The 25803-nt window shown below is 43.1% G+C and overlaps 1 protein-coding gene across 6 annotated transcripts in view; it reads left to right on the top strand.

Annotated features, from left to right (window-relative positions):
* The window catches only part of runx1 (RUNX family transcription factor 1), a 191867-nt gene that overhangs the window by 5011 nt on the left and 161053 nt on the right, over window positions 1-25803 (top strand). For 2 of the 6 annotated variants that reach the window (XM_067993232.1, XM_067993234.1), the window contains exon 2: window positions 3579-3676. The exons of the other annotated variants lie outside the window; for them this stretch is intronic. The gene's annotated coding sequence lies outside the window, so the exon portion shown is untranslated. The remainder of the gene's footprint in view (window positions 1-3578; window positions 3677-25803) is intronic. 6 annotated transcript variants of the gene reach the window in all.

Genomic DNA, 25803 nt, shown 5'->3' on the forward strand with positions numbered 1-25803 from the left:
TCCATGCATTGTTCTAGGTGTCAACTGTGGTTCAGTGGGTAGCACTCTCGCCTCTGAGTCAAAAAGCTTGTGGGTTCAAGTCCCATTCCAGAGACTTGAGCACAAAATCTGGGTTTGAGCGCAGTACTGAAGGAGTGCTGCACTGATGGAGGTGCCATCTTTCGGATGAGACGTTAAACTGAAGCCGCATCTGCCCTCTCAGGCAGATGTAAAAGATCCCATGGTACTATATTGAAGAAAAGCAGCGGAGTTCCTCCTGGAGTCCTGGCCAATATTTATCTCTCAACCACATCATTAAAAACAGATTATCTGGTCATTATCACATTGCTGTTTGTGGGACCTTGCTGTGCGCAAATTCGCTGCTGCATACTTAATTGGCTGTAAAACGCCTTGGGAAGTCCTGAGGGTGTAAAAGACACTATATAAATGCAAGTCTTTCTTTCCTTATGTGTTTCCAACTGTACTGTAGCTTCCCTCACTCTTGAATCCCTCTAGTGTGTTCCCATTGCATCTATTCGGTGCCTTGCTTCTCAAATGCAAGTTTTCTGCTGATTTTCTGCCACCTGCAGTCCTTTCCCCAAAACACGAACAGAAACACAACAGGAGTCGAGAAAAGATCTTGGGCACGGAAACAAAAGTGCAAACAAAAAGAAGCTTAAGTGAGAAAGAAAAAGAAAAATACAGATTCAAAGGAAAACAAGGCAAAGTTGAAATTGTGACTTTAATTATTTACAAAATATTCAATAGGATTCTGAAAGAGATGATATAATAATCACTTTCAGCTGCTATGAGTGGGAAAGGGTGAATCAGAGTATCGTAATCAGACCGTTCCAATACTCTGATTCACCCTGTTGAGCTATCACTTTGATTTTAAACTTTGTGACCTATTAGGTTCAAACCTCAAGTAAGCATTTGAGTACAGGTTTATAATGTTGGTTTATAGTTCTCACTATCTCTCAACCAGCATAAAACACAAAGGCCCCAAAAATGAATCTCAAATACCCACAGTGCTGCTAATACTTGGGATTTGCAGTAAGAACAGGACAGTCTTCACTTTCACAGTCTTACCAAATACAACAGGACAACATGGACTCCTCCCATGTCCCAATATACTAGTCCATATGGAATGTCGCAGTCTTATTAGGCAAGTCCATAAGAATACTGAAACTCTAACTGCTCCTGATAGGTGGCTCATATGGTAATTACAATGTGATGACTGGCTACAGGTCACAGAAAGAAAAACTTGTATTTATATAGGATTTTATCAGTCTCAGGAACATCTCAAAATAATGAATGATTGTTGTTATGCAGGCAAATACAGCAGTAATTTTGGGCCCAGCAGGAACCCACAAACAGTCATGAGCTGAATGGCCAGTTAAGCTGTTTTGGTGGTGTTAACAGAAAGTGGACTCTTGGCCAAAATCCTTGGATAACTTCCTGCCCTTTTTCAAATTGTACCCGGGGACCTTTAACATCCACCTGGTTAACCGGAATAGGCAGACAGGACCTCAGTTTAATGCTTCATCTGAAAGACAGCACCTCGGATAACGCAGCACTCTCTCAGTATTGCACTGGAATATTAGCCTGGAAAATATGCTCAAGGAACAGGGCTTGAGTCTACAATCTTCTAACTCAGGTCAGAGTTCTACCAAGCTAATATGGGCAATTATCCTATATTACTTAATATGGTTAGAATGAACATTGTAAGGTGTTTTAGGCTGGAATAACCTACTAATGCAACCTGCTCTGCTTGACATCCCTTATTGGTTCTCCTCTTCCTGCAAAAAGCTGAGAATGGGGATTCCTACTGGGGAACCACAGTCAAAAGGGCTAGAAAGCTTACAAAGCCAGTCACCAAGATCCTTCCAACAAAATCCCTTCACATTCACAAACAAACCTTTGCCCCTTTGAATGCTTTGGTATTCAAATAACAAGCTTTGGATCTGTGGAAACCCAGGTTACATGGCCACGATGAGTAACAAGTATAAACATGTCATAAATTATGCAAAATCATGTTGATGTCTAAGTGACATAATTTCCTGATCAATTTCTACATCATTACAAAGCTCCTGCCTACTTCAGACAGGGGCTTCCACTGCCCGTCCCAAGCCTTCTGAGAAACAACAGTGCACCTTTCGAGACTAATCACCATTTTAATGCTCCATTATAACCCTTTGCATCCATTTCCCAGCCTAACAGGAGACTAAAATCAGCCCCATTCAGTGGCAAGTCTACTGATACCCATAGATCTCTTTCAACTTCACCCTGAGCTATTTCAACACTATTCATGCACTTTTCCTGATGCTCATTTTTCCTTCTTATGCTTGGTAATTTACCCTTTGTCCAAATTAAATTTCATCTGCCATTTTTCGCATATTTACATACTTTGTCAAACTCAATTTGTAGCCCCCTGAGTTGCCTCCTCAGATTCAACTACCCCTCCAAAGTTGGTATCACCTGTGAATTTGAAAGGTTTGCACTGAGCTGCGGAATCCAAATCGATAATGTTACCACTGGTGCTGCTGAATACGGCCCACAGGGTGAACAGGGCAGATTGCACAGCGCAGGGGGGCCAATGCATAACATAAACTGTACTCCCCCACCCTATCCCACCTTTAAACATGGTGGAATTACTATATGGATAAAAATTCTAATGCCTTCTGAACGTGAAGTGTTGGCCCATTAAACTCTCACCATAATCAGTTCAGAACGATGCCTTTACGACAAGAAAATGCTGGGCCAAGTAGATCAGGTTTCTATTCTTGAATTCTTATTCTGGTCACTTTACAGTTAAAACGCATTCAAAATTTTTAAAACTGCCTTGCATGATGGTTTTATGATAACGGTGTGAGCGATATGTCTCCTATAAGTTCGACACATTTAAATTCAGACTGAACTGTATATAGCTTCGACTAAATGCTGCATCGCTGAAGGCATTTCCTTTCTAAACCTGTCAATCAAGATCTTCCTGAGGCCTTTCAAAAACAGTTCAGATTTTTTTTGTTTTGCACCCCTGCCCAAAATGTAAATGAGAGTGTATTTTGTACAAGGTTTATTCAACGGTTCAGAAATACAGAGGCTGGTTAATACCTGTGTAACCATCTCAGCATCAATTCCAAACGTGGAGTGGTCGATTTTAAAACAGCGGTCACTTCCAAAATACTAAGGTTAAAAGAAAAATGCTGCATATCTGGAGTAAAAGCGCAAAATGCTGGAAATATGCTGCAGGTCTGTCAGCAGCTGAAAGAGAACATTTCCCCTGGGTATAAAACTGGCATTGTGGATCAGCTGCCCGTTATAGAGACCGCCTGATTTTCACTCCCATTGAAATCAGTAGAAATTACAATCGGGCGGCCGATCGGCGATGCCGGTTTTACACCCAGGCGGCAAGTTAAAATTCTATCCGGTACTTCCTTTTGGACGACCCTTCATCAGAACTTCTGGCTGACGGTCTACATCTGACATAAAGACAGAAAAACGCTGGAAAATCGCAGCAGGTCAGTCAGCCTCTGTGGAGAGAACGGGCAAATTTACGTTTCTAGTGCTGATCCTTCTTCTTTTGTCTGTTGTCTCCACAGATATGACCGACCTGCTGTGCATTTCCAGCATTTTCTATTTTTACTTGAGATTAAAAACCATTACGTTCTAAAATGTTTATCGAACCCAATTTGAAAAAGTAAGTTATTTTTGCTTTAATCAGTGGTTGAATAATTGATCTCCAGGTTTAACAAGTGGCCGTATGAGTCTAGAATTTATCTTGAAATATTAAAGGACGAACGTTTAACACAGTAGAATGACATTTCTCTGTCCGCTATTTTAGTAGAGGCACCAATCCATCAAAAATAAACGTTAATGCCTGCTTTAAAGTAACGAAGAGAGGAATGTTAAACAAATGCATTAAGCGTTCGGCTACTAATATTGTCATTAGTTATTTTCAAGCTCTACCTTAATTTAACTTCTTGTTACCTAAACTATTATCAGGCATTTATCCTAAGTGGCACAATTAGTCCTCATTTCAAAAAGCATCAAACTTACCTCAACCACTCAATTAGAAAGGTGTTAACTGCTTAACACAAAGGCCATTCTTTGTGGTTTTTTAAAAAATTGTGCTTGTACTGCCCCTACACGCTCTCATAAAACACCTTCCCTTTTAATGCTCACTGACTATGATAGCTTGTGAATAAAAATTCCTTTGTCCTTTGTGAGGATTCAGGTTTCACGCAGCCTGCTGGCTGGACGGTCCGTCCTTCTCCATTTCCTGGGTGTGCTTCCATTCCAGCAGAGTGATCCTGTTTATTGCACCTGCTCAGATCCAGTTCCAGCCATGATTATTGTAGTTGCAAGTGTCAAAAGATAGTTATTCTTTATGATAGCCAGTACGGAGGCATTATCTTAAAAGAGACAATATTGCTTTTGTTGGCCATTATTGACGTAATTATATTAAAAAATCCCTACATGCTATATTTCTTTAATTGGAGTCAGTGATTCTTAATCCATTTCCCCTCTCCAATTCCATCCCTTTTTTTTGAGGGCACTGACTGGGATAAAGTTCATGGGCAGCAAGTCCCCACTGGTATCTCACACAAATGGCCATTCTCTACGTGCGAGTCTAGACAGTGAGTGTCTGGATCAAAGGGGTATCGCAGCCAACTTGGATTGCCAGCTTTAGCCGTGTTGAAAACCAGACAGGGTGGCATAGGGGTGAGATTATGGCTTGAGCTCTGGGAGTAAACTTTCCAAGTCCAGGGCTGCGAGGTATCTCACTGCTAGTCAGGAATCAGGAAATGTGGCCTCTGATGTTCAGTCTGCTTTGTTTTCTTTGAAACATTTTTAGACTTTGATGGCATACGCTTTTCCAGTTAGTGCTTTTGGCGGGAAGCCTCTTCCGGCAGGAAGGCAGGAAGGCAGATTGAACAATTGGGAGTGGAACTGGGTGCACCCGTCGCAGCCCTCCCAATTTTCCGGTTATTAATTTTAATGACCGAAAAATTTGGAGGGCCACGCATCAGCTGCTCCAAACTCCTGCCCAATCTGCCCTCCCATTGAGCGAGGCTCCACAGTGGAACAATGATACTTTCCGGTCATTGGACATGGAAGTAAATGGGGAAAAAAAATGGAACCCCCATTTTTAAAAACTGACTTTTATTCCACTTATCATGTTAGAAATCTCCAGTCAAAAGTAACTGCAAACTGCCCAGTCCAAAACCAAACAGGTGGCACCCCTACAAGCCATCTTACCTAACAGATATACAAGCATCCTTTTCATTATGGGTCACTGGGTAATGATCAGGAATGGCAATCCTTGCTAATTCTTTTCTTCTGCTTGTTTTGAGGACACTAAAGCCAATTAGCAAAAAGGAAGATGGTAGTGGTTGTTGGAAGCCAATCATCTCAGCCCCAGGACATTGCTGCAGGAGTTCCTCAGGGCAGTGTCCTAGGCCCAACCATCTTCAGCTGCTTCATCAATGACCTTCCCTCCATCATAAGGTCAGAAATGGGGATGTTCGCTGATGATTGCACAGTGTTCAGTTCCATTCACAACCCCTCAGATAATGAAGCAGTCTGTGCCCCCATGCAGCAAGACCTGGACAACATCCAGGCTTGGGCTGAAAAGTGGCAAGTAACATTCACGCCAGACAAGTGCCAGGCAATGACCATCTCCAACAAGAGAGAGTCTAACCGCCTCCCCTTGACATTCAACAGCATTACCATCGCTGAATCCCCCACCAACAACATCCTGGGGGTCACCACTGACCAGAAACTTAACTGGACCAGCCATATAAATACTGTGGCTACAAGAGCAGATCAGAGGCTGGGTATTCTGAGGCGAGTGACTCACCTCCTGACTCCCCAAAGCCTTTCCACCATCTACAAGGCACAAGTCAGGAGTGTGAGGGAATACTCTCCACTTGCCTGGATGAGTGCAGCTCCAACAACACTCAAGAAGCTTGACACCATCCAGGACAAAGCAGCCCGCTTGATTGGCACCCCATCCACCACCCTAAACATTCACTCCCTTCACCACCGGCGCACCGTGGCTGCAGTGTGTACTATCTACAGGATGCACTGCAGCAACTCGCCAAGGCTTCTTCGACAGCACCTCCCAAACCCACGACATCTACCACCTGGAAGGACAAGGGCAGCAGACAAATGGGAACACCACCACCTGCCCGTTCCCCTCCAAGTCACACACTATCCCGACTTGGAAATATATCGTTCCTTCATCATCGTTGGGTCAAAATCCTGAAACTCCCTTCCGAACAGCACTGTGGGAGAACCTTCACCACACAGAGTGCAGCGGCTCACCACCACCTTCTCAAGGGCAATTATGGATGGGCAATAAATGCTGGCCTTACCAGCGACGCCCACATCCCATGAGCGAATGAAAAAAACTGTAACACCTTCACCACTGAGATATGCTAATCGAGCACATAAGGGGGAATTGAAGTGAAGACCTTCCTGGTTTGTGTGGCTTAGCTTCAGCTGTTTGTGCACATTTATGGAGCTATGTTTTTTTTCAAAAACTACTCAGAGGCTACAAGTTATGAAGGATGTGTCTTTTACCCTTTTCTTTTCCTGAATGGCCTCCTCCTTCCCCTCCCTATCTCTGCAACCTCCTCCAGCCCTACAACCCTCTGAGAACTCTGTGTTCCTCCAATTCTGGCCTCTTGTGCATCCCCGATTTCCTTCGCCCCACTATTAGCGGCTGTGCCTTCAACTATCTAGGCCCTAAGCTGCGGAATTCCCTCCCTAAACCTCTCCGCCTCTTTACCTCTCTGTTCTCCTTTAAGACACACCTTAAAACCTACCTCTCCTTATGTGGCTTGGTGTTAAATTTTGTCTGATAACACTCCTGTGAAGCGCCTTGGGACGTTTTACTACATTAAAGCGCTATATAAATGCATGTTGGACATTACAGTCTGAATGTCAGGCTATATTAATCAGGGAATGCAGTAAAAATTATGGACTCTGGCACTCAGGTAAGGCACTGGGAGAGCATTTTGGTTGGGTATTGTGATCGGAAAGGGGGTTGGCCCAGGGTAGAGGAGGCCTAAACTTTCCTTTTGGTCTGGAGGAGCATTCCCGCCCCTCTTGGCTTCACAAGGAAAGTGAACAAAAGTTTCAAAATTTACATCTTTGGGCCTCTTCTGGCCCTGATTTTTCTGCCCGCTAGCATCAGCTGATGGGCAAGCCACATTGGCTTCCTCACTCAAATCAATGGTTAAAATAGCAGTCAGGCCCCAATGACATCATCAGAACTCAGTCTGCACATTTAATGGACCCCGCCAATTTCAGTCAGGTGTCCTTCCTGCCTGCTTGGAAGGGCAGATTAAGACTGCTGGAAAGGAGCAGGACATTGACGGATAATTCTCCCGAGCGATCTTAACTGGCCAAATGCCCGGTTTGCACTGGGTGGGTAGGGTTAAAATTGCTCCTACAATGTCAGATGAGCTGGTTGGTACCATAATCTTGCACAATGGACTGTTATCCTAATCTATGAGGATAGTCACAATAAATAAACATCGACACATTTGTTAAGAAGCTTGTAAGAATGCCAGTGCAACTTAGAGAATGATAAATTATGGCTTATCAAAACAGAAACCACCTAATGAGGTGAGGACCAAACGGGAATCACCCTTAGGGATGGTGAGTTATACACCCTCAGGTCATGCACTTGCAGTTTATTTTTCAGTGAAACCATCATTCGTTCACATAGAGATGTACAGTGTTAAAAATAAACTGGACAAGCATATGATTCTGCAGTAACTCAGCACATTCCAGAAACAATGAACTAGAAAAATTGTGAATGATCTTATTTAGATTTTAGCCAAGATTGAAAAATTAATAGTGGAGCCAAGAACAATAAAACTAAACAGGCTACAAACTGCCTTATGTTCTTAAAAAGTGATAATATCTACTTAATCTTTATAGGCGATGTTTTGCATGCAAGTGGATTCAAATGGATTGAAACAATGAAATGTGTTCATATTCATAAGGATCTACAGCCACGATAACTTGCATTTACATAGCACCTTTAATATAGTAATGATGTGGAGATGCCGGTGATGGACTGGGGTTGACAATTGTAAACAATTTTACAACACCAAGTTATAGTCCAGCAATTTTATTTTAAATTCACAAGCTTTCGGAGGCTTCCTCCTTCCTCAGGTGAATGGTGTGGAAATGTAGTGGAAATTTCTGGACTATAACTTGGTGTTGTAAAATTGTTTACAATTAATATGGTAAAACACACAAAGGTGATTCACAGAGACACAAAAATGAACGCTGAGCAAAAGGAGATATTAGGAGGGGTGACCAAGAGGTGGTTTTTAAGGAGGGTTTTAGAGGAGAAGAGGGAGTTTTGGAGGTGAAGGAGAAGAGGGAGGGAATTCCAGAGCGTGGGGCCCAGGTGGCTGACGGAACAGCTGCCAATGGTGGGGTGAAGGCAGGCGGGATGCACAAGAGGCCATAGTCAGAGCAATGGGGAGTTTGGGTGGGGGGGCTTGTAAGGCTGGAGGAGGTTACAGAGATAGAGAGGAGCGAAGCCCTGCAGGAATTTTAGTCTTAAATGGCCTCTATAATATAATTAGAATTTCAATTAGTATTTAAAAAGATATTTGCTATGGTTAGTAGAAAAGCCAATCTTTTTGATTCCTGACAGCACCTACATGCCTCTGGCTTCATCCCCATCAACTCTTCCCTGCTGGGCCTGCTATTGAGGCTTAACTAAGTGGTGTGCGACCCCTGTGTTCTGCTTCACCCTGAAGTCACTTCCCTCCCTCATATCTGATCATTCACCAAGTCTGGATTTTTCTATCTGCGCAGCATTGCCTGCTTCCAATACTACCTACTCTTCCTTCACCACTGACCCCCAATCCACACTTTCATCAACTCCAGAATAGTATCCTCTCCTCCACCCTTGCCAGTCTGTCCCCTTCACAAACCCAAATCAATCCACAGTAAGACAAAAGTGCCTCGAGAGATGACCTCACAACTCTTGCCTATTTGAGCGAGTTCAACCCAAATTTATTACACAGTCTGAATAAAGCCAAAAGCACTTTGCGTCAGGACAAACTATATAACTAGCCTGTAAGTTTGTTGAGAATTTACTCCTTACTAATTGGTACTTGATAAACTACTTATAAAACCAGTACAGAGAAGAGACAGGTTATGTGCTTATTGAAAGGCAAGGCTCATTATTATTATTTAAATACACTCCTGTGAGTTAAATTATCATGCGAAAATGAAGCTATGTGAATCTATGCACCTGCAACAGCATTTTCTTGTGCTGTTCATGTTTGTCAGCTAAATTTCAACACTCTTAGGAAGTAAGCTTAAAATAGTCTATGGACGGTGGGTAACAAGTCCAAACTAACTGTGCAGCAAGCGTTTGTGAAATGATGGGGAAATTGCTAGCCATGATAGGGACACGGCATTTGTTACAAGGACTGGCAGTTAAAGTAGCCTGCAAGGACAAAAAACCACAAACCTGTGTCAAACTGATAAGAGATCGAGTAACTGTTGCAGAATTTCCGTTCTTACAAATTGCCCACGAGAAGAGACACGCGGAGTTTCTCTTTTCCTGTCAACACCTTTTAGAATTTGCTGACCAGTGTCCGATGTATAGCAAGGCAATGCATCGGTTTTTGAACCTGAGTCATTGTTGATCTGTGCTAAATGCTCGGCAGCGGGAGTGGGTTAACAAAGCTTAATTAATAACTCACAGACGAGGAAGGTCCCAGATTTGATACCCCCCCCATTCTGTTCTAAGTTAACTGATCTCAGCCAGGGTGGGCAGTAGGGGTGCCACAAAAGGCCTCAGCACCCCTGGGCTAGGGAGAAGAAAAATCATCCATGGTTCCTTTACCTTATCACGATCCAACGATCCCAACTAGAAAATGTGGACATTGGTTTAAGGCAGCATTGGGGTTGGTTGTGATGCCCACCACTGTGGAATAGTCTACCAACACGTATTAACTAGACTCACGCTCCAAGTACGGCCCTTTGGGTGAGGTAGAGGAGGTTTGGCGGCGCCTGCGGAACTCAGTATGAGTCACCGCCTTCAGCGGAGGAGAGAAAATAGGCAAATTCCCAAACCGTCTAGAAATAGGGGCAGAATTTTGTCTTCACCGCCTGCTTGGTAGTCTGGCCGAGCGGATTCTCCACGTGATTTTCACTGGAAGTGATTTCAATGGAATGAAAATGGAGCAGGTTCTATAATGGCAGTGAAGATGGAAATCTAACCCATGGTTTTTTCTATTTTAGTGATCGATTTTAAATTGATACTGAATCACATTATAATTACCTCATGTATTTAATTAAACTCCTATCCAGAGCTGAAACTCACTTTGCGAACATCAAATAAACAACTGCCTGACCAGTCTAAGCCACGCCTATGTTAAATGGACTGAGAATATAGATCAACGGCGCCAAGAAGGGAAGCTCCAGTGTAGTCAAATTCTAGGTTTTATCTGTGGCTGAAGCCAACACTACCACAATTTTTACCTGACTGCAGCTGATAGGCAGAGTTCTGTGTAAATGAGATGATGTGCAAAGCCGCAGAAATAGTAACTTAGCTTTTCTGCAGCGATCCCATGTCGCTTATTTCTGAGGTACCACTGAGCCCTAATTTAAGTATGGCGATTGCTCATTTTCTGCAGTTAATTCGCAATTGTAAACCAAAAAAAAACAAAGCTAGACTTCATAATGAAGGTGACCGTCCACAGGTCCAGGTTGGACGTGGCCCATCACTCCGGCTGCCTGCCTCTCCTCTGCAGCATTGTGCACGGGCGGGTGGCACTGGAGAAGGAGCACGCAGTGTCCGCTGGTACGCTTAAGGCCTTCCGCGACCGGTGGGCGCCGCAGGGCCTGGAGTGTATAATGGACACTAGGTACAACATTATTATTTCATTTGACAAGTTTCCTTTGTCTTTCGTATGATTTGGGTGTTTATTATTTGTACCCTTCTAAAAAGGGGGCACTTTTGTTAGATTTTCTTTGTTTGGGTTGATGACAATGAGTCATAATGAAGGTGATTTAAGGCGGTACATTGAAGGTTCACTGGATTAATTCCTGGGACGAGAGGGTTGTTCTATGAGGAGAGATTGAATAGAATGGGCCTATTCTCTCTGCAGTTTAGATCTCATTGAAACATGTAAGATTATTAGGGGACTTGACAGGGTAAATGCTGAGAGATTGTTTCCCCTGCTAGAGAGTCTAGAACCAGGTGGCGTAGTCGCAGGATAAGAGGTTGGCCATTCAAGACTGAGATGAGGAGGAATTTCTTCACGCAGAGGGTTGTGAATCTTTGGAATTCTCTACCCCAGAGGGCTGTGGATGCTGAGTCATTGAATATATTCAAGGCTGAGATGGATCGATTTTTGGACTCTAGGGGAATCAAGGGTTGTGGGGATCGGGCAGGAAACTTGAGTTGAGGTCGAAGATCAGCCATGATCTGATTGAATGGAGGAGCAGGCTCGAGGGGCCGTATGGCCTACTCCTGCTCCTATTTCTTATGTTCTTATGATAACAAATGAGGATTGCAATTTCTCGCTGTGTGTAAAGTGACATTAGCAGAGGTGACAGTCAGCAACGTGAAGCAATAATGCATTTGCTATTAACATGGTTCGAACATTCCTGTGACAGATTGCACATCCAGTGTTGATGAACGTAATTATCTTCCAAATTGTCCAGACGAATTCATTATCCCAGCCATAAGTCACTGGAGCTCAATGTCAATTAGCTGTGGCCAGTTATTTTGTTGAAAGTTTGTATAAATTAAGAAAAATAAGAAATAGAAAATGCCAAAAATGCAAAGCAGTGTCAGTCAGCATCTGTAAAGAGAAAAAGAAAGAAAGATTTGCATTTGTAAAGCACCTTTCATGATCTCAGGACATCCCAAAGCGCTTTATAACCAATGAAGTACTTTTGAAGTGTGGTCACTGTTGTAATGTAGGAAACGCAGCAACTAATTTGCCCACAAACAGCAATGAGATAATGACCAGAAAATCTGTTTTAGTGATGTTGGTTGAGGGATAAATATTGGCCAGAACATCAGGGAAAACTGCACCGTTGTTCTTCGAATAGTGCCGAGGGTCCTTTTACATCCCATGAGAGTTCAGACGGGGCCTTGGTTTAGAGTTGAAAGTCCGTACCTTCGACAATACCTCCCTCAGCACTGCACTGGAGTGTCAGTCTAGATTTTGTGCTCTGAAGTGGGACTTGAATCCCCAACCTTCCAACTCAGAGGCGAGAGAACTACCACTGAGCTATGGCAGACACCATGACAGGGGAATCATAGAATCATAGAAAGGTTACAGCACGGAAGGAGGCCATTCGGCCCATCGGGTCCATGCCAGCTCTATGCAAGAGCAATCCAGCTAGTCCCACTCCCCCATCCTATCCCTGTAGCCCTGCAATTTTTTTCCTTTCAAGTACTTATCCAGTTCCCTTTTAAAGGTCATGATTGAATCTGCCTCCACCACCCACTCAGGCAGTGCATTCCAGATGTCCGATATCTTGTCCCCCCACCCCTCGACAATGTCCGATGTCTTCTCCCCCACCCCGATCTTTGTCTCCGTCCCCCACTCTTTTTCACAATGGCCGATGAAGTCTCTATTTCTTTTTCCGCCCCCCCCCAACCCTAGAATTTGCAGCTCCTGTGGGCAGCCAGCCTGTCAATCAGAGGGCGCGAAACCTGGAAGACTAATTGGCCTCATTAGGGTTGCGATCTCAGGTTGGATCTTGCCTACTTGCCTTCCGGGTTTGACACCCGCAAATCACCCCCCCCCACCGCTGCCATCCCACCGTCCTTTTAAAATTGAGCCCTATGCCTCTATTTATAAAGCCCATTATGCTTTCTCAACCTGCCTTATCACCTTCAACAATTCGTGTACATGTACCCCCAGATCTCTCTGTTCCTGTACCCCTTTTAGAATTGTGCCTCTTGTTTATATTGCCTTTCCTCGTTCTTCCTACCAAAATGTATCACTTCGCATTTTTCTGCGTTAAATTTCATCTGCCTCGTGTCCGCTTTCCCCTGAGGAAAGAAATGAAGTGCAGTATTCTTACTCCAGTTAAAGTAAAAATAAAAGGGGGGGAATTTTCTGACATGGTGCTCCCGGTGAGGAGTCTTGCCTGCCAAGAGCATGTATTTGAAATTCCAGAGCAGCCAGGCATATGTGTTCTCAGTGGGCGAGGCACCCCACCAACAGCACCAAATTGGAAAATTACCCCGAAAAAGTGCTTCCCGCAATAATTCCTAACTTGTGAATCATGTTCTGCAAAATGAAGTACACAAAGCTGGCCTGGAGTCGCTCCGCTATGAGCAGGGATGTTTCCCATTCTGTACTGAGCTGGATAGTCCATTTTTAAAAGTTTGGGATTCTACGTTTCCTAGCTACTCATACTGTGTTTTGGAACTGTTTCCAATGGCAACGATTCAGCTACCTAAAAAACAGAAAAATGCTGGAAATGCACAGCACATTTATCAGCATCTAAGAAAAGATAGGTTAACATATCGGATAATAACCCTTGGTCAGAATATGAGTCATTTGCCTGGGTGGCGCATTCACCCCAATTATGTTGCAGGGAAGGTTTAGTAACACTCAAATAATTGCATTTGCACAAGGTTCAATCTTAATACAATTGTATCCAGCTTTATAGGAAACATTTTGAAGTGATATGGCCCTGTTACGGATCTCGCCTCCATTCTCCAAACCAAAAGCTCTCCCTCCATAGGATGCTGTCCACTATTGTACCACCTTTGCTTTAATACATCCCCAAAAACTAATTCAAATCCATGCGAAAACGGCAGTCTAACTGCACCTGCTGTCTTTGGATAGCGAGATGGAGCTCGATGCGATATGGTCAGAAGTCTCTCTAACTTGATTGCGGTGGTTACTGACAGCATTCCAAGCCCTGGAGAATTTAGATGCTTCTACATTTAGGTTATCTCTAGTTTGGATCGCAGGAGATTGAAGTCCATGCTCCAATTCCCATGTTTACGTTGCTAAAAATGTGGGCCTGAGATTCTGCCGTTGAGATGAGGGAGTTGGTTTCAGCTATGTAAATACAGGAAGCTAGTGCCGACGTCAGTCTCTTGCGATCCAAACTTACAGAAGCACCAAATATAAAAGCACCTTTTGTGCTGGATGGCAAGGGACACACCCATATGCATGCTCCAACAACAGGTGATAGTTAACTGTTTGTTGGAAATTCTGCATACAACATGACTACACAAGAAGCAGTTGCAGCTAGAGTTCAGTGAGTCAGGGTTGTTAATGGCATAGTTATGTTGTTATTTTGGAGATGGACCTAGGACTTGAGGTTTGAAGCTGGCCTCATCTGGAGAATGAGATGGTTATGGTCAGTGTTTCTGTAGTTTGGATCTCGGGGAGATTGATGTACGTGTGCCAGCTCCACACTTCAAAGTTGTGGATCTACGATTTTACCAGTCATAACGGAGCCAGTTTAGCAATAACTGTCAGGAAAGACTGAACAGGCTAGGGCGGTTTACTCTAGAAAAGAAAAGGCTGAGGGGTGACTTAATAGAGGTTGTTAAAACTATGAATGGGTTTGCTAGGATAGACGTAGAGAAGATGTTTCCACTTGTATGGAAGTCCAAAACTAGGGGTCATAAATATAAGATAGTCACCAATAAATTGAATAGGGAATTCAGGAGAAGCTTCTTTACCTAGAGAGTGGTTAGAATGTGGAACTTGCTACCACAAGGAGTAGTTGTGGCGAATAGTATAGATGCCTTTAAGGGGAAGCTAGATAAGTACATGACAGTACTTTGCATCTGTCTTTACCAAGAAGATGCTGCCAGAATCTCAGTAAAGGAAGATGTAAGTGAGATACTGGATGGGCTAAAAATTGATAAGGAGGAGGTACTAGAAAGGTTATCTGTACTTAAAGTAAATAGGTTACCAGGTCCGGATGGGATGCATCCTAGGTTGCTGAGGGAAGTAAGGGTAGAAATTGTGGAGGTACTGGCCATAATCTTCCAAACATCCTTAGATACGGGGGTGGAGAATTGCAAATGTTACGCCTTTGTTCAAAAAAGGTTGTAAGGATAAACCCAACAACTACAGGTCAGGCAGTTTAACCTCAGTGGTGGGGAAACTTTTAGAAACGATAATCTGGGACAGAATTAGCAGTCACTTGGACAAGTGTGGATTGATTAGAGAAAGCCAGCACAGATTTGTTAAAGGCAAATCGTGTTTAACCAACTTGATAGCGTTTTATGATGAGGTAAGAGAGATGGTCAATGAGGGTAATGCAGTTGATGTGGTGTAAATGAACTTTCAAAAGGTGTTTGATAAAGTGCCACATAATAGGCTTGTCATCAAGATTGAAGCCCATGGAATAAAAGGGGCAGTAGCAGCATGGATACGGAATTGGCTAAGTAACAGGAAACAGACGGTAGTGGTGAAAGGTTGTTTTTCGGACTAGAGGGAGGTGTACATTGGTGTTCCCCAGGGGTCGATAATAGGACCACGGCTTCTCTTGATATATATTAATGACTTGGACTTGGGTGTACAGGGCACAATTTTCAAATTTGCAGATGACACAAACTAGTAAGTGTAGTGAACAGTGAGGAGGATAGTGATAGACTTCAAGAGGATATGGACAGGCTGGTGGCACGGGCGGACACATGACAGATGAAATTTAACGCAGAAAAATGCGAGTCGATACATTTCGGTAGGAAGAATGAGGAGAGGCAATATAAATTAGAGGGCACAGAGAGACCTGGGGGTATATGTGCACAAATCATTGAAGGTGACAGGGCAGGTTGATAAAGCGGTTAAAAAAGCAGATGGGATCCTGGGCTTTATAAATAGAGGCATAGAGTACAAAAGCAAGGAAGTCATGATGAACCTTTATAAAACACTGCTTCGGCCACAACTGGAGTATTGTGTCTAATTCTGGGCATTGCACTTTAGGAAGGATGTGAAGGCCTTAGAAAGGGTGCAGAACAGATTTACTCGAATGATTCCGGGATGAGGGACTTTAATTACATGGATAGACTGGAGAAGCTGGGGTTGTTCTCCTTGGAACAGAGAAGATTGAGAGGAGATTTGATAGAGGTATTCAAAATCATGAAGGATCTAGACAGAGTAAATAGAGAAAAACTGTTCCCATTGGCAGAAGGGTCAAGAACCAGAGGACTTAGATTTAAGGTGATTGACAAAAGAACCAAAGGTGACATGAGGAAAACCTTTTTTACACAGTGAGTGGTTAGGATCTGGAATGCACTGCCCGAGGGGGTGGTGGAGGCAGATTAAATCATGGTCTTCAAAAGGGAACTGGATAAGTACTTGAAAGGAAAAAAATTGCAGGGCTACGGGGCTAGGGCAGGGGAGTGGAACTTGCTGAATTGCTCTTGCATATAGCTGGCATGGACTCAATGGGCCAAATGGCTTCCTTCTGTGCTGTAACCTGTCTATGATTCTATGAGGGAGAAAGGAACAGAAGGATATGCAGATAGGGTTAGATGAAGTGTGGTGGGAGGAGACTCGTGTGGAGCATAAACACCGGCATGGACCTGTTGGGCTGAATGGCCTGTTTCTGTGCTGTAAATTCTATGTAACAGAGGGAGTCAGCACATAGACGTCGACCTCCTGCAACCAGAAGTCCAGAAGCACTAAATATAAAGTTGCTGGAGATGGAAGTTGGGGTCTTCATGTCGGCCTATTTAAAAATTCCTGACCCATCCTAAAAGGAAATACTTACTTACCTTACCCATTGTCAAAATTTGTTCTATCTTTGTACTGCTCCAGATTTCCTTTCCTGCAGCAATGGAAATGGAACCTAAAGCACTTAATTCATTGAGAGGACCAGTTCTACCTTTTTGTGGTGATTGCCCCCCACTTCCCATAACTTGATCCAGCTACTAGTCTTTAGGCAGCTTTATTTAGGTTTTATTCCATTAAGGATTAGTATTAAATAAAAACAGAAAGTGCTGGAGAAGCTCAGCAAGTGAGGCAGCATCTGGGAAGAAAGAATCAGAGTTAACATTTCAGGTCGAAGACCTTTCGTCAGAACTGGAAGATGTTAAAAGGCATTTAACTTCTTCCAGTTCTGACGAAAGGTCTTCGACTTGAAACATTAACTCTGTTTCTTTCTCCACAGATGCTGCCTGACTTGCTGAGCTTCTCCAGCACTTTCTGTTTTTATTTCAGATTTCCAGCATCCGCAGTATTTTGCTTTTGCTGAAGGATTAATAGTACATAGAATTAGACAGAATGTACAGCACAGAAACAGGCTATTCGACCCAACAGGTCCATGCCAGTGTTTAGGCTCCACATGAGCCTCCTCCCTCCCTATTTCATCTAACCCTATCAGTATATTCTTCTTTAGTATAACCAATAGGCATCGGTACTCATTATCTGGGGCCTATCAGTGAAGAAAAGGTGGGTATTCATGAAGCTAACAAACAATTTAATAACCATGAGGCATGCTAGACTGTCAGTGATCAGATGCATACACTTTAGCTTACTGACAGAGAGCATAAATGTATAACCCAAGTAAGGCAATGACGATCAATTGAAACTTACCACCTTTCTCCCAAGATTTCCTAGAAAAATGTTTACATGACATCCAAACTGGCATGGGTTTGGATATCCTCCCCTTGACTCACACATACCAGATGGGTGCTCAACACTAGATCGACAAGGTGCCAAGTACTGTGTCTTTTGGGCATTGTGAAAGAAGACTTTCTTGACAAGTCCAAAAATGTAATGATATTTTTCCACCAAGGAAATTGGATAGTTCTAGAGCTAATGAAGGTCAGTGCCCATACTCCATTGGATACCAGCGTTGGGGCCTTTCCCCCCAATGTTTGCTTATCAGCAATACATCTTGGAAATGTGCAGCCCCTTTAACGGCGGGAATCCCAGGCCTTGAAGACTCACAGTTACTATTGAAGCAAAATCAAGGGGGTGTCACTTCCTCATCGGAAAATTTAGTATACATCCTGCTGGGGAGCCAATACTTTTTAAATCTTTAATTTTGAACCCGCACACCATAACCTTGACTTTGCTTCCAAGCATTTGCCAGTCATCGCCACAGAAAGCTTGCAGTGAGACATGGGAAATGGTGCTGTGTGTGCAGGGATAAATAACTTGTCAATATTATTCAAAGCTTTTTTTAAAAAATGGAAATTGAGCAGAAAATGGTTTGAATTTTGGTCAAGTTCAGATCTTCCAAATAATCCTGAAATGGCCAAATTTGCAATACTCTGGTTTTACAGATTGTTTTGGCATTCATCCCTCACAGCCAGGTAACAGAGCCAGTATACAGTATTCTAAAGCAAGAGCCATAAGTAGCACATCCCAATACTGGGCCTACTAAAGCCCCAGAAAACTTATTATAAACATTGGCATGAAGCTAGTTCTAGAGTTAGTGAAGGCCAGTGGCAGTACTCCATTATTTACCATTGCTGGGGCATTTCCATCTTGTATTTGTTTATCAGCAAGTCAACTCCTCAATGTTTGGGGTTATACACCCGATTTTTTTTTTAAATGGAAGACTTTGAGTTGTCGTGGTCAGTTTTAATACTATGATATTGAAAGAGAGGGGTACAAGAAAGATAGAGTTGGTCTTTTGTCTCATGAGTGCCCATCTGTTCCTTGCTGAAAGGCCTCAGACAATGAGTGCCGATGCCTATTGGTTATACTAATCCTTAATGGAATAAAACTGATTCATGTATTGCTTCTCTGCTGATGAACAAATGAGGAATGTGGGGACTAAAACATGTACCTTTTAGTGACAAACTGAAAACTGGAATCATCAGAAATTAAGGTCCATTATAGGTTCAATTCAATTGTTTACATTTTCTTTTTGTTCATTTCTATGATGTGTAGAAATAAGAAGAGATTTTAAGGTGCCAGCACAGCTCGAGGCTTTGACACTTTATGCCACAGAGTTTCCGACTTCCAAAGCATGGACATCCAAATGGAATGTACTTTCCTTTTTTTAATTATATTTTTCTCTCTTTTCTTTTGTTACGTGCACTTTTGATCCTTTCAGGTATGGCCTTTAAACAATTAAATGCTATTCCCTCCCTCCCCCCAGCCTAGAAGGTGGGTACATAGCTGCTCTCAGATGTCTGCTGATGCAACATAGGAACAGGAGTAAACCATTATACCCTCAGACCTGCTCCGCCATTCAATTAAATCATGGCTGACCTGCACCTCAACTCCGTTTAGCTGCCTTTGCTCCATATACCTTGATACCCTTACCTAACAAAAATCTATCTATCTCAATCGTGAAATTGTCTAGATCTTGACAATCTTCAATTGTCTCAGCATCCACAGCCTTTTGGGGAGAAAGTTCCAAATCTCTACTACTCTGTGTGTGAAAAAGTGCTTCCTGATACATGATAAATAGGAGGAAGGCCATTCTGCCCCTAAGCTCCAGGGGTATACTACACTTTCCGTTATTTAAGCAACAATTCAGAAAAACGTACAGCAATTGTTGCTTAAATAACGGAAAGTGTAGTATACATCCTGCTCATGCTGCCAAGGTTTCTGCTTTCACTACCCTACCCAGAAGTGTATTCTAAGTGTTGATCACTCTTTGCATGGCATCAGTCCTAAATTTGTCATTCATCAGTTTGAATCTATTGCCTTTGTCCTGCAACAAAATATATTTAAATAATGTTCCAGTCTTGACATTTTCTATGTAGTTTATTATCTTACATGTGAAGTACTGTGGGACGTTTCTTTACATTAAAGGCGCTACGTAAATGCAAGTTGTTATTAGATAGCTCTATAAGATCACCTTTCAAAGCTGAAGAGCCCACGTTTCTCCAGTCTTTCCTCATAACTCCAATCTTCTGACTGATCCAGGCCTCAGTCTCATGGTAAATCTCTGCACTGCTTTCAGGACTTGAGCGTCTCCGTGGCTAGAACTGTACATAGTATTCAAGGTACACAGCAGTGGTCTAACGTGATTCACCCTCTCTGATTTGACTTTCCATCCCTGGTTAAAGAATCTGTTATTTGCTCTGTGTTTCCCTGCTGATCACCTCAATAAATTCCGGCATGTGGAGAACGGGGACATGAGCCCACATCCAGTGTTCCATGTTGTACACCAAATCGTTGCTTCACAGGCCATCACACGCATGACTTTTGTGGGTATTAAAACAATGGGCCGGATTTTGCTGTGGGCGGCGAAAGGATGGTGCCAGCCCTTCGTACGACTTGCACTTGCCCATGGACTTTCTATGAGCTTTTGCAGGGCAAGTTCCTCTAAATTAGAGATCCAAAAAGCATGGCGCCCTCTACCGGGCATCTGGGAACTGTGTGAACAGGGCAAGCAGCTGTGTATCTCCTTAACTAATCAGATTTTTTTTATTCGTTCATGGGATGTGGGCGTCGCTGGCGAGGCCGGCATTTATTGCCCATCCATAATTGCCCTCGAGAAGGTGATGGTGAGCCGCCTTCTTGAACCGCTGCAGTCCGTGTGGTGACGGTTCTCCCACAGTGCTGTTAGGAAGGGAGTTCCAGGATTTTGACCCAGCGACGATGAAGGAACGGCGATATATTTCCAAGTCAGGATGGTGTGTGACTTGGAGGGGAACGTGCAGATGGTGTTGTTCCCATGTGCCTGCTGCTCTTGTCCTTCTAGGTGGTAGAGGTCGCAGGTTTGAGAGGTGCTGTCGAAGAAGCCTTGACGAGTTGCTGCAGTGCATCCTGTGGATGGTACACACTGCAGCCACAGTGCGCCGGTGGTGAAGGGAGTGAATGTTTAGGGTGGTGGATGGGGTGCCAATTAAGCGGGCTGCTTTGTCCTGGATGGTGTCGAGCTTCTTGAGTGTTGTTGGAGCTGCACTCATCCAGGCAAGTGGAGAGTATTCCATCACACTCCTGACTTGTGCCTTGTAGATGATGGAAAGGCTTTGTGGAGTCAGGAGGTGAGTCACTCGCCGCAGAATACCCAGCCTCTGACCTGCTCTTGTAGCCACAGTATTTATATGGCTAGTCCAGTTAAGTTTCTGGTCAGTGGTGACCCCCAGGATGTTGATGGTGGGGGATTCGGCGATGGTAATGTTATTAACGAAACATTGTTAATAACAGCGCAGTCAGAACCAGGAAGTGTAAGTTAGAATGGTGAATTCAATGTCAAATCAGGTACAGGAAGTGAGATAAAGAGGGTAAGAAAGATTGAATTAAGAGACAGAGATAAACGATACAGAAAGAAACAATTAAAATCTGAAGGAATGAGACTCCACACTTGTAAAAGTTAATTTTCAGTGCCAGAAAGGTTGTTTGGCAGTAATTAAGACTTACCACGCCATTAATAGCGTACCTAGACTTGAAATGACTTGACTTAACTTTTTTTGGCGAGATTAGTCCATGTCTATCAGGTAAGTACAAGAAAGTCCCACCGTTCAATATATTTGAATGGGGAGCCAGGCGGCGAGTTGCCGTATTCGCGCAGCTTTTACAGGAGGATCGCATCTTGTACAGCAACTTCTGGATTTCCGTGTGTAACAGCGCATGGGCAGTCTCCGGAAGTTACTGTCCGATTTGCACATAAATAACGGTGAATGCTGTTAGCCTCACCGTTATTTTTACAGCAAAATCCGGCCCGTGAATGTTGTTTAAGAAAAATGGTGCACTTTTTGAATACTTTTCCAAAGAATTGCATTTGTACAGCACCTTATCATATCTCAGAAGTGTCTCAAAGTGCTTTACACAGTGATTTACTTTAAACCATTTTCATGTAGCTAAATGTTTTCAAGAATATATAAACTTTATAAAAGCATTTGCAGCTTCACTGCACCCAGTGCACCGAGGAAATCTTTCCTCCCCTCTTGACAAACGGTTGTAATTGATACTAAACTCAAGCATGAGCTTAGTTACAATCTCTGTGGGCTGATATGTCCCCAAAATTACTCTGAACATCCAGGGCAGATCATATCTGTTGTGAGATATGCAGTATGTTATAAAGCATGAGTTTACCACATTTTAGCATTCTAGGAAAGGATCTGGATCAAAGGGAATCATTTAACTTTTCATGTCACTGGGTATTTACTTCTTCTGACATTTTTGTTTTGTGTTGGTACTGTTCAGTACTTGGAGTACTTTGATTGTTCGGTGTGTAATGTTTGCAGCACTGCACTCACACATTTCACTCATCAACCGCAGATTAATGGCCCAATTCCCACCTTTGCAAATGCTAATCCCTTAATTGTTCATCCAGCAGGTCAGTTTAACACCTCATTATTCATTAACTACTGCCGTCAAGCCACTGTAAGAATATCAAACTTCTAAGGTCCGTTAATTGGTCCTATTATCCTCTTCCAGCCACACAAAACAGCGCCTTCTGGCACATGCGCAAGGGGGAAAGATTATAATGTTTATGAAGAAAAAATAAATATTTATGACAAGAAGAAAATGACTGTAATCTAGGCAAAAGAAAATGTCACAATGGGTGGGTTTCAAGTGTTATAAATTCTGAATGCTTGGTTAGGGATCTTTGAGAACTGCAGATAATATTTGGAATTTTAAATAAGAAAGATTTGCATTTATATAGCACCTTTCATGATTTCACTCAGAGGGTGGTGAACCTGTGGAATTCTCTACCACAGAAGGCAGTGGAGGCCAAGTCATTAGATGTATTCAAGAAGGAGATAGATATATTTCTTAATGCTAAAGGGATCAAGGGATATGGGGAAAAAGCGGGAACAGGGTACTGAACTAGACGATCAGCCATGATCATTTTGAATGGCGGAGCAGGCCCGAAGGGCCAAATGGCCTACTCTTGCTCCTATTTTCTATGTTTCAAGATGTCCCAAAGCCCTTTACAGACAATGAACTACTTTTGAAGTGTAGTAAAGTTGTAATGTAGGAAACACGGCAGCCAATTTGTGCACAACTAGCTCTCACATCATGAGATACATGATCAGATAATCTGTTTTAGTGATGTTGGTTGAGGGATAAACTTCGACCAGGACACCAGGAGAACTCCCCTGCTCTTCTGTGAAAAGTTTCATCTGAAAGTAGTGCTTCTCAACTGCTGCAGAGACTGTCCCTTCGTACGTACTGTGTTATTATAGGGCCATTCCTACAGCAGTCAGATTCACTTTAAATCAACCACCTAAAACATTTTTAAAACAAAAAAATATCTGTTTTAAAGTAAAATTAACAGAGAATGTTGGGAATGCACATTAGGTCCGTCAGCATCTGAAAAGAGAAACAACAGGTTAATGTTCTGGATGTAGACGCTTTAACAGACATTAACCCATCTTTTCACATTTCAGATACGGTTACATTGCCATCAGTTGGTGCCAGAGAAGCAGCTGTTTGGTTAAGGGTAAATCAGAGAGAATTAGCACTATCCCGCCGTGGCCTTATATCCACTTTTCACAGGTCCCTTTGAACACAACTTCTTGTTGGCAACATGGGACCAGTGAATTTAACCTTGCATTCATAATTTGCTGCTGATTTGAGAGTCATCACTAGTGATAAACTACACATACCTCACTGTCAGGCACCATAGCTTACTCCAGGACTTGAGCATGTATTCTAAGTTGACACTTCTGTGCAGTAGTGAGGGAATGCTGCATTGTTGGAAGTGCTGTCTTTCAGATGAGATGTTAAACTGAGACTCCTTCAGCATGTTCAGGTGGACATTTCAGAGGCGGGCAGGGATTATCCCCCAATGTACTGACCAACATTTATCCCTCAACCAACACCACCAGAAGAGATTAACTGGTCTCCCATTGCCTTGCTGTTTGTGGGATCTTGCTGTACACAAATTGGGCACCGAGTGTGACTACATAACAACAGTGACTGCAGTTCAAAAGTAATTTGTGTGAAGTACTTTGAAATGTTTCTCAGAGATGTAATAAAAGCACTACAGAAATACAAACCTTTTTATATCAGATTCAAGGGGGTAGATTTTCCTATCGATTAATTAACCAATTGCACACGTAGCTAAAATCAGTTGAACCTAATCTCTGCCTTAAATTTCTGGTCAGGTTTTCAATTGACGCCAGATTCACCCACCAGTTTCCCATTTGCAATACTTACATGAAGCCCCAATAATGTCATTAATGCAACTGTGCAATTTCCCAGAGTCAGCGCTGGAATAGAATTGAATCATAAATCCACCTGTAGAAAGTGAAGGTGCAGGGTTGCTCGTGACTGTGGTATATGCAGATGTGCATTTAAAGAGTCTTATATTTTAAGTTGCTTTTCCAGTTTTTGTTGATATCTGTTCCTTTCTTCATTGTCAGTGGTTAGTTGTTTGGGAGACTTCAAGCCAAATGTTTTGGTATTCCCATTTTATTTGGAACATTCATAATATTGGCACAATGGGTAGGTCCTGGGATCTTTTGGAGAAAGAAAAAATGAAGGAGCAACAGAGGGATAAAATCCAGGTGGGGTTGGACCAGAGGCAGGCAGCATCCTCCTGGCAATACCCTCACATCACTGGAATGTACACTCAGATGTGTATCAACCTGCATTTGTCAGCAGAGTCATCTGAATCACTAGGATGCAGTGACAGAGCTCTGCCATCTGTTGCAGGGATACTGGCAGGTAGCATGCACCATGGGATGGGCACTGCCAATAATGGTCACCTCTGCCCTCAAGCTCGCCAACTCTGCCTCCTTCCTGGCATGTCGAAATGTTGTCTCACGGAGACAGGCACCCTCCACACTATCACCTCATGCAGCATCACCTCCACTTCACCAGTCAGCAAACGGGGCAAAAGGCTGCTTTGCTCCATCCCTTCGCCAAAGATTCAGTTTTTTTTAAATTGTGTCCACCACTGGAATTTGCTCATCATTTTTGCTACCCAACCAGCCTTTGCACAAGCTGAATTATACATTAAAAATATTAGAAGCCTGCCAATATTTTTGTCCCCATATACAGCAATTTACCTTTAAGCGGCTACATCCCTTTAATTTTTGCCATCACAACATGTAAGCAGCCCATCTGCTCACATGTGGTTTCCCACCCCCATCTGGTCACGCCCAATATGGGCCAGAAGCTTGCCCACAATATGCAAGGGCTGCATGTTTTTGCATTCCCATTTTTTGGCACACCTACGATAGTGGAACAATGGGTACACCCCATGGGAATCAGGCAGGGTCCCCAAAACCAGATCAGGCCCACAACACAGCCGGACGAACACTGGATTGGATCTACCTCATAGCTCAGTCTAAATTCAGAGGTTAGGTCTAATGGTACTTTTATTCTAGACACCTATGGAATATGTCTTCTTCTGTCTTCTTTCAAAAAGGTGCCCGAATGTTCTCCTACAGTTCCTATGTTTCTTCCTACTCAAATTAAGATGCCAAAATGTTGCAAAGTAAAATAAACAAACCAGTACAAACTTCCTCTGTGTTACATAAATAAGAATGTTTGTATTCAGAAATAATCCGAAACAGAAGACCCAAAGAGACCTTCCTTGTGCAGTACTTTCAGCAGCCCCTCTGTTCTAGGTAAAGGAACCTTGTAACAGTTAGAAAATAGTAGCCTCTCTCTCTCTCCTACAGACCAGCCCCATGCATCATTTCTGCTCCACTAAGGTCTTGTCACATCTAACCAGTCAGGTCTGATATATCATACTCCTCCCTTTCCTAGGCTCAAATCTCATGCTGCAATTTCTTTCTCCCAGAGCTCATTTCTATGCACCAGTTTCCTTTTACTAAGATGTGGTCCTCTGTGCCAAGTCCTTTCTCATAGCAACCAGCCCCATGAACCCCTCTATCCTATAGTCAAGGCATATCCACTGACTCCTCTCTACCAGGATCTAGTTTGATATGAAAAGATTAGCTGG

This window comes from Heptranchias perlo, chromosome 11 (assembly GCF_035084215.1).
Source record: "Heptranchias perlo isolate sHepPer1 chromosome 11, sHepPer1.hap1, whole genome shotgun sequence".
NCBI classification, from domain to species: Eukaryota; Metazoa; Chordata; class Chondrichthyes; order Hexanchiformes; family Hexanchidae; genus Heptranchias; species Heptranchias perlo.